Here is an 8,164-nt window from a genome sequence, read left to right as displayed (position 1 = left end):
CCCAAGAAAATACTCAAAAGAATGTATAGCAGATGAGATGCCAAACAGTGTTTACACGTAATTACTGACAAGGATGTACCAAGAACAATGGACAGAATTCCAATTATTCTTAAATTCTTAATTTTGATTGATGAAGGCTAAAATACAGATTGTGCTTATCAACAGGAATTAAAAGAAAATAAGAACTACACATGTAAGGTTATCTTAAATAATAGCTATCTAGTAATTATTCTAGAATTTCCAATTTTAGATTTTTAACATCAAGATCTGAAGCTTATTCGAGCCATTGCCTCAGTTCTTTAGTTCTACCCATGTCCTTTGCAAGTAACAAAGCAAATCCCCCACCACCGGCATCCAGGAGTTTGTACCCACAGCAACAGCAGTCGGCCAGTGCAAAGAGCCCGTTCACAGATTTCATTGCTGCAAAAAGGGTCCAACTCCTGGTGCAGCCTCCAAACCTCCAGCATTATATCGCCCAGCTCATCCAAGTCACTGTTCATCAAGGCTTCCCGCCCAATCTTCGCTGGTCCAGGAGCCGTATTATACTTGATATGAGCAGGATATCATGTGGCAGATACCAAATTTACCACATTTTGCAGGACTTGCCTTGCAAGTCAACCTGCAAAATGGTTGCAAATATATGGTTTACAGAAACCATAAAATTATGGAGCTGAGTGCTAGGTCAGAAAGAAATATGCACGTAAATAAGGAAAATATAGTGCTGCATGAGTGGCAAAACAAGAAAAGAATAAAACTAAAAATTGACACCTTAGGTGCTATCTAGGAGACGTACAGTACAACAGAGGCCATAGAATGCACCAGTAAGGAAGAGTGATGACAGATTAGATGGGTTTTAATCCAAGCTGACCACAGATCTTCCCAACTTCAACAGGGTAGAATTTCTACCCTATCTCCAATATCTCTGTCCTAAATTTACCTCCCTCACTCCCCCTAAAAGTCAAAACCACTCTCCTTTCCATGTCTATGGAAACTGTTCTCTCAACTCCCAACCACGTTCAATATCAATTTATGCCTAGTTCCGTAACCTCTGTTACTAAAAGAAGAAGAAGAATGATCAAATGAAGTGAACAGCATCTGTGCAAGTGGGAGCTTATCTGAGCAGCATTATCATGTGAAACATATGTCAACTGAAGTCTTAGTTATTTTAGTGAGACAAAACAGAAATGAACTGGTAAAACCAGGAACAAGAAGATAAAAACTTAATTGGCCTGTAAAATGGCTCCAATTCCAATGCCAATTCAGAAGAAGCCACTAGGGGAATGAAGGTGTATTGGTAATCCTGTGAAACTTGAAGTAGATTTCATACTCGGGTATGAAACCTCCAATTTGGTCCTGCCACCCTCCTCCTGTGTCCATGATCTGCTCCACAACCAAAACAAGTCTAACAACATTTTCAATATTGTCATCTCCGTCCATTAACTCATTCCACAACAGCTGCTGCTAAGATGCTGGAAGTCCCAGGCCACTGCCACGTGGAGCCTTTAACCATGTCCTCATCTATGATGGTGTGTCACTCCAACCCGAACAAAGTCCACATGTACCAACTGTTGAGGTTTTGGTGTCTTGATTTCTGATGATGTACTGCTGTGTGGTCACTCGTTGGATGGCAGCCCCCGAGGAAAATTTTTAAAGGACTATATGGGTATTTCGGTATATTTCCTGTATAGGGTTTCGCTATAAATCTGTAGCAAGAGTTCTTTCTCTGTATTGCAAATCTGAGAGAGGTGTGAGGAACGAGCGACTGTAACCCTATTCTCCATTGATAGTGAAACAGATCTCATCTCACCATGGACGTAGGCAACCTTGCCGAACCACATAAATCTTTGTGCACATTGTGTGATTGTGTTTGCGATTTCCATTCTTCTCTGCATCGTGTTAGGTTTACACCAACGACTTTACCCTTGCTCTTCTCAGGCGTAATGGACAGACAACAAATTCATCAAGGCTATTCTTTCCATTTGCCTATAGAGATTCACCATCAGAAGACTCCAAGAGATGGTCCAAGAAAAAGACAAGTGTTATGAATCGGGAACCCACTAAAATTTAGGACCAAAAAGAAAAAGAAAGAGCTGGCAATGAAATTAAGCAATGTATTAATTGGCGGGGAGGGGGAGGGGGAGAGGAGGCAGGTTTAAACCACGTAGAAGAATACATCATGGATAAAACAGAAGATGTATAATGCTTGAAAACTGCACATTTTCCAAATCGCAACTTAGGTATCTCTAAAATTAATAACAGTTAATTGTTTCCCGTTTTTCTCTGTTTTGACCATTGAGTATTTGAGAGTTGGGAAAAGGAGGGATGCTCATTTTTAAACAACCCAAAATTGGAAACAACAAAATTCCCATTTATTAATTCTTTTGTTTGTTTTCATCTTCTGATTCTTCTCATTTCATTTTCTGTCTCTTGAGTGGCATCATATTTTTTTGCTTTTAATCATTTCTTGTCAATTTTTGATCCATTAGCTGCAGTTGGTCAACCCCTCGATTCTGATAATTTAGCTTAAGCACCTTGATTGGCCTTACCCTTGACTATGAGAGTTTTGTCACATCAGTGACAACTCGAAGTTATCGACTGCCATATTTTTCTTAACTTTTTGATATGTTGGTTGAGAAGTTGAACATGAAGATAATTTTTCTAGCAATGCAGTAGCATTCTATGCATCTAGTGGTAGGGATGAGGTACCACTAATGTAGTACTGTATTTGAAAGATTCGAATCAGTAGCCAATAGACAAGATCTTTAAATCAAAGAATAATTCAGGCTATATGGGACAATCCTAGTAGATCTAGGAGAAGGGTATTTAGGTAATAAATCAGCAAACAAGAACAGAAAATATTGGATAATCGATTCACACTGAAATCTGTTATGAACTAGTGATTAAAACAGATTTGAAAATCAGTATATCGATGAGAAAACAAAAAATAACCGAAGTAGGGGTAAAACAGTAATTTACCAAGAAGTCTTGTAGTGGTCAATCGATTCAACAGCATATGACATAAGCAGTAGTTTAAATCTCAGAATAGATTTAACAAGAAAGGTTAAAACAATAGCTATAATGGAGGATAGGAGCAGAATGGGAAAAACAGATATATCTCAAAGACCAGATGGTCAAAATTACATCAAACTCATATTGAGTTCACCATTAGGGTTCCTCAACATATGGTCAAAATCTTGAAGGAATCTAATAGCTGGGTTGCGTAATCTCAAAAAACATGTAATATGTAAATGCTAGGTAGAACAGGAATTTGCAGAAAAATTCAAGATCTGAACGTACTTGTTAATGAAAGAAATTTAGAATATAGATTCAATAACTCCAGTATAAGAATAGCATAAGTCAAGAACATGAGCAATAGAGCAATCCACTCGGGCTTACCACTGCAAAGTGTTCAATTGGATCAAACTCCAATCTACCTTGATCACACACAAGGGGTTTCTTAATCAAACACAAGAGATTTCTTCACAGCATGAAGAGAAGAGCAGCAAAAGCTTTTGTTAATCAATTTTCATGTACAATGCTGGCTCCCCTTGCAACTTTATATAGAAAACTGAAAAATAAACAGGTTAGGCCAAGCCCAATCCTTAACTAATAAGGTAACCTAAATTGACTAGAAAACTGACTTAAAACAGGACTGGACTTATAGAATCCTAATCTAGCCTAACTAAACACTTAATAACAACTAAAATAAAGACATAAAGACATTTAACTAATTAATCCCGTATCCCTAGCCTATACACATATTATACGTCCATTAAAATGGCCCTTTACAATGGAAACCCATTGACCTAAAGGTCCAACACATATATAACCCAAACCAAGGCTTATTTGTAATAAAATAAGCTGTCTAGGTGATTTAATTGCATCAAACACTAGAGAAAATAGTTGAAGTAATTTCAATTCTGACACCTCTGTTCAATCATCTTCAAATCAAGCTACTGATAATCATGGTCAAGGATCTGGTAACTAAGATGAAGTGGTAACCGTGGAAAACCACGTGTCTATTGTAAAATTTGTGGCAAACCTTATCATAGTGCCATTAATTTCTATGAGAGGTTTAACCAGACTTTTACGAGGATACCTGAGTCTTTTGCAGGGCTTAGTCTTGCAAAAAATGACTGGGTTCCAGACACAGGGGCAACCAACCACATGATCTCAGACACTTCAAGCATGATACAATGATCAAATTATAATAGTCTTGATCAAGTCATGGTTGGTAATGGCAGTGGATTACCAATTCAAGGCATTAGTAAGATCCCACTTCACAGATCTTTTCGACAATTTGTTTCAGAAGATGTCTTATATGTTCCTTCTATAAAAAAGAATTGACTATCTGTGGCCAAGTTTGTTGCCGACAATAACTGTATGTTTGAATTCACTTCATCCGGATTTACCATTAAGGATCATGACAGCAGGAAAGTTTTTCTAAGAGGACCAACCAGTGAAGGACTCTATCCTCTTTGTATTCAGCTCCAAGCACATTACGGTGAGAGGGCATCAAATTCAACAATGGAATAATACATTGGGACATCCAAATCTTCGAAGTTGCATAACTTTCTTCCTTTTTTTGGTCATCAAAGTTTTTCTAAGACATGTGACAGTTGTCTGATGGGGAAAGCACATAAGCTACTCTTTAACTTAAGTGATTCCATTTCATCTACACCTTTTGAGCTTGTTCATCTGGATTTATGGGGACCAGCTCCTATTCTATCTCGGACTGGGCATGCTTATTTCTTTCTTATTGTTGAAGATGCTGCATGATTTTCTTGGCTTTTCCCACTGTTTTAAGAAATCAGATACAACTGAATGTTTTGAGTCCTTTCTTGTTATGGCTAGGAATGTTTTCAATCTGACAATTAAGTATTTGAAAACATGAAGTGTGATGTGGCACGGAATTCGAAGGCAGACGTTTCACTAGCATTCTTAAAAATCATGGAATTGTTCAGCGGGTTTCTTGTCCTCATGCCCCTGAACAAAATGGATTGGTTGAGAGTAAACATAGGCATATTGTTGAAACAAGTTTATCTATGTTTGCACATGCTCACATGCCTAAGGAACATTGGTTAGATGCATTCCATAATTATGTACTTGATCAATTGGCTGCCAACTCTCTTCTTCATGGTAAATGATCACAATATGAAGTGTTATTTCAAAGACCACCAAATAATGGACTTTCTTTATGTTTTTGGGTCGACATGTTACCCGCTTATGGTTCCTTATAACAATTAACAAAGACAAGCGGGATTTTAAAACAAAACCTTGCATTTTTCTTGGATATGGTGCGAATTCTAAAGGTTACAACTGCTTGGAACCCACCTCTGGCCATGTGTTTCTTTCTGGACATGTCTACTTTGATGAAACCAAGTTTTATTTGAAGCTGCTACATTTTGTGATTAGGAGGGGTCTTGGCGCCTATGGTTGAAGTCATTGGATTCAAACTATGTTGAATCAGCCACAAATTCTTTCTTTCTACGGTTCCTTTACCATCTCCATCACCTGAACCTGCCATGAACCTAATATTACTTCATCTATACCTGAACCAGAATTTCCATTGCAGCCTGATACAATTTCATTACCTGATCCTCAATCTGAACAAACCGAAGAGCCCTTTCCTGAAATTGACCAGATTGAACCATCAGTTCAACAGTATCCCACTACTTTATTACCTACTAGGATGGTTACTAGGTTCCAAACTGGTAAGACCAAACCAAAGAAAATGTTTTGTAACAATTTAAGAACTTGAGAACCAGAACTGGTGAAGAAGAAGAGATATCTTAAAGGCACTTTGTTTCATGTTCTTTTCACTTGGTCTTTGAATTTTTCTCTTTGTGCCTTAGTGATGCTGATTGAGCCAGTGACCCTGATTATCAACGATTGACAATCTACCTCTTAACATGTGTAATTTCCTTCGATCAAATTTAATCACTTGAGGTTCAAAGAAGCAATCCATCATTGCTAAGTCCAGCATTGAGGCTAAATATCGCTGTGTTTCTCTTACTGGTGCAGACTTAGCATGGCTTCAATCTCTTCTTTGTGATTTTGGGTTATTTCTTCACTCCCCTCCGGTTCTCTATTGCGATAAGTTGTCAGCTACTTTTTTTGCTGCTAATCCATTCTTTCATGCTTAAACACATCACGTTGACATGGACTATTATCACTATGTTTGTGAACGTGTTTTAAAGATACTTGTTATGTACCTAGTGAGCATCAACTTGCAGATGTCTTCACCATGGCCTTGCCCTCTGCTGGATTTTTATCGTTGAGTTCCAAGCTTAACATGGCTACACCTCTTTCAGCTTGCGGGGGGTAATAGGGATCACAGTTGATCGAGATGCTCCAGCTCACAATTGATTGTGGAATATTCTCTGTTATATTTTCTGGTTGTATCCCACCTTTTCTAGTCTGTCCTTTATATAACTTGCCACGTAACCATTGCCTTTCCTAGTCCTTTCTTGTAGGTAACTTACCATGTAACCCATAGCCTTTCCTTGTATGTAACTTACCAATGTAACCCATTGTCAAACTCTATTTATTGGAATGAATGAAAACAAAGGCAAGCAAGCCTATTCAACCTTTTCACTAGCTGAACTGGATTGATAAGTTGCAGTTGTGATGCTACCATGTTACTTCAATTTCACAACATTTCTTCTGACTCAAGTAAAGAATTTGCAAGAGCAATTAGTACTAGTGGTATAGAATTAAATACAACCTGCAGAGTAATAATCAAGTTCTCTGAAATTTTTAACCCAAAGCGTTGTTCAGACTGAATATGAGTCGCCCCTAAAGTATCATGAAACGTGTAATAGTTTAGAGTGGAACATAAAAGATTACTGATCCTTGACAACTAAGTGAGCATAAGATACCTTGCGAGTACAGTTTAAATTTATAGTGCTTATTTGATTGGTAAATAACTAACTTATAAGCCAAGAAACTATTTAAGAAGAACATCACAAGAGCAGCAAAGTGAAAGTTAGAAGCATAATTAGAAGATAATTGAAAGCGATTTTTCATAAAATATTTCACTGTAATGGAGGAGGAGCTTGTTTGGCCAGTGCAGGCCTATGATTGTAAACAATTTTGCTCGAAGAGATTCGAGATTCAAAGTCATCAGATTGAAATCGTGCTCAGTGAAACTACACATGAAATCAATAATGCAAAGCAATCAGAGAGAATACCTGTGGCGTGGGCCAAGACAGACGTTCGCAATATGGGCAGCGATGGCATTAAGGGTGGCAGCACCGGAGACCAATGCGAGCGCCATCCAGGTCGACGACAGCGAGGGTGATGGTGTGGAGCTGGCATTCGTAGAGGGCGGCTTGTTCGGGGCTTGCAGCCGTGAGGATAATGGCGTCCCAAGTTGGAACCCTAGATGGGGGTGGCTCACTGATAGCCTTTAAGTGGTACCGTGATTTCCTCTAGATTCCTGCCAAATCCCCCATTATCCTTCTTCCTCAGTTATCTCTTTTGCCTGCCTTTTGTACCCATTTTTCTCTGTAAATCTCTCTGACGCAGACGCAGAAGCCCTTGGATAAAGTTAGGAAGAAGAGTTCAGTCAAGTATACAGTCCACGATAACCGCTCTTGCCTCTGTTGTTATTAAAAAGTAGAAGAGAGAAAAATCCGAGGAGGGAAAAAACTTTCAAAATGATAAAATTGGAGCCTGGCGTCGCCCGGACTCGAACCGGAGACCTTCAGTGTGTTAGACTGACGAGATAACCAACTACACCACGACACCACAGATGATGAGATTGAACATACTTAATAATATTGAACCTACACAAGAGGAATTCAGCCAAGTCGGATCAAACTCAACCTCAAGGAGTTGTTATTTATATTTGAATTGTTGTATGGTTCTATTGTCTAATGAAAGGAGTCGAAATAATCTCCTTCCTAGACTAGGGGCATATTTCAACCTCCTTTAATCGACTCCAAACCTTGATGAGATCAAAAGAGTTGGCTAGGGTTTTTTTTTCTTTCTTTTGTTAGTAATAAAACTGCGGACTTCAGCATCATGGGAGAGCCTAGAATCATCCTCAATCCTTTGGCCAAAACTTTCAATTAGAATCCCACAAGAGTGTCACTTATTGAACCAAAGAGCAATGTTCGATTCATCACCTACCAAGTGAAAAAGCATGTCACGAACAACT

At 38.5% G+C, this 8,164-nt stretch overlaps 1 non-coding gene across 1 annotated transcript; it reads right to left on the bottom strand.

The window, feature by feature from the left end:
* Positions 1-7,678: 7,678 nt before the first annotated feature.
* Positions 7,679-7,752, bottom strand: TRNAV-AAC. Its single transcript has one exon. It is a non-coding gene; the product is annotated as a tRNA-Val (tRNA).
* Between the last annotated feature and the right edge of the window lie 412 nt (positions 7,753-8,164).

The sequence above is a fragment of the Telopea speciosissima genome, chromosome 5 (genome assembly GCF_018873765.1).
Source record: "Telopea speciosissima isolate NSW1024214 ecotype Mountain lineage chromosome 5, Tspe_v1, whole genome shotgun sequence".
NCBI lineage: Eukaryota > Viridiplantae > Streptophyta > Magnoliopsida > Proteales > Proteaceae > Telopea > Telopea speciosissima.
This window is presented reverse-complemented; position numbering and strand designations above follow the sequence as displayed.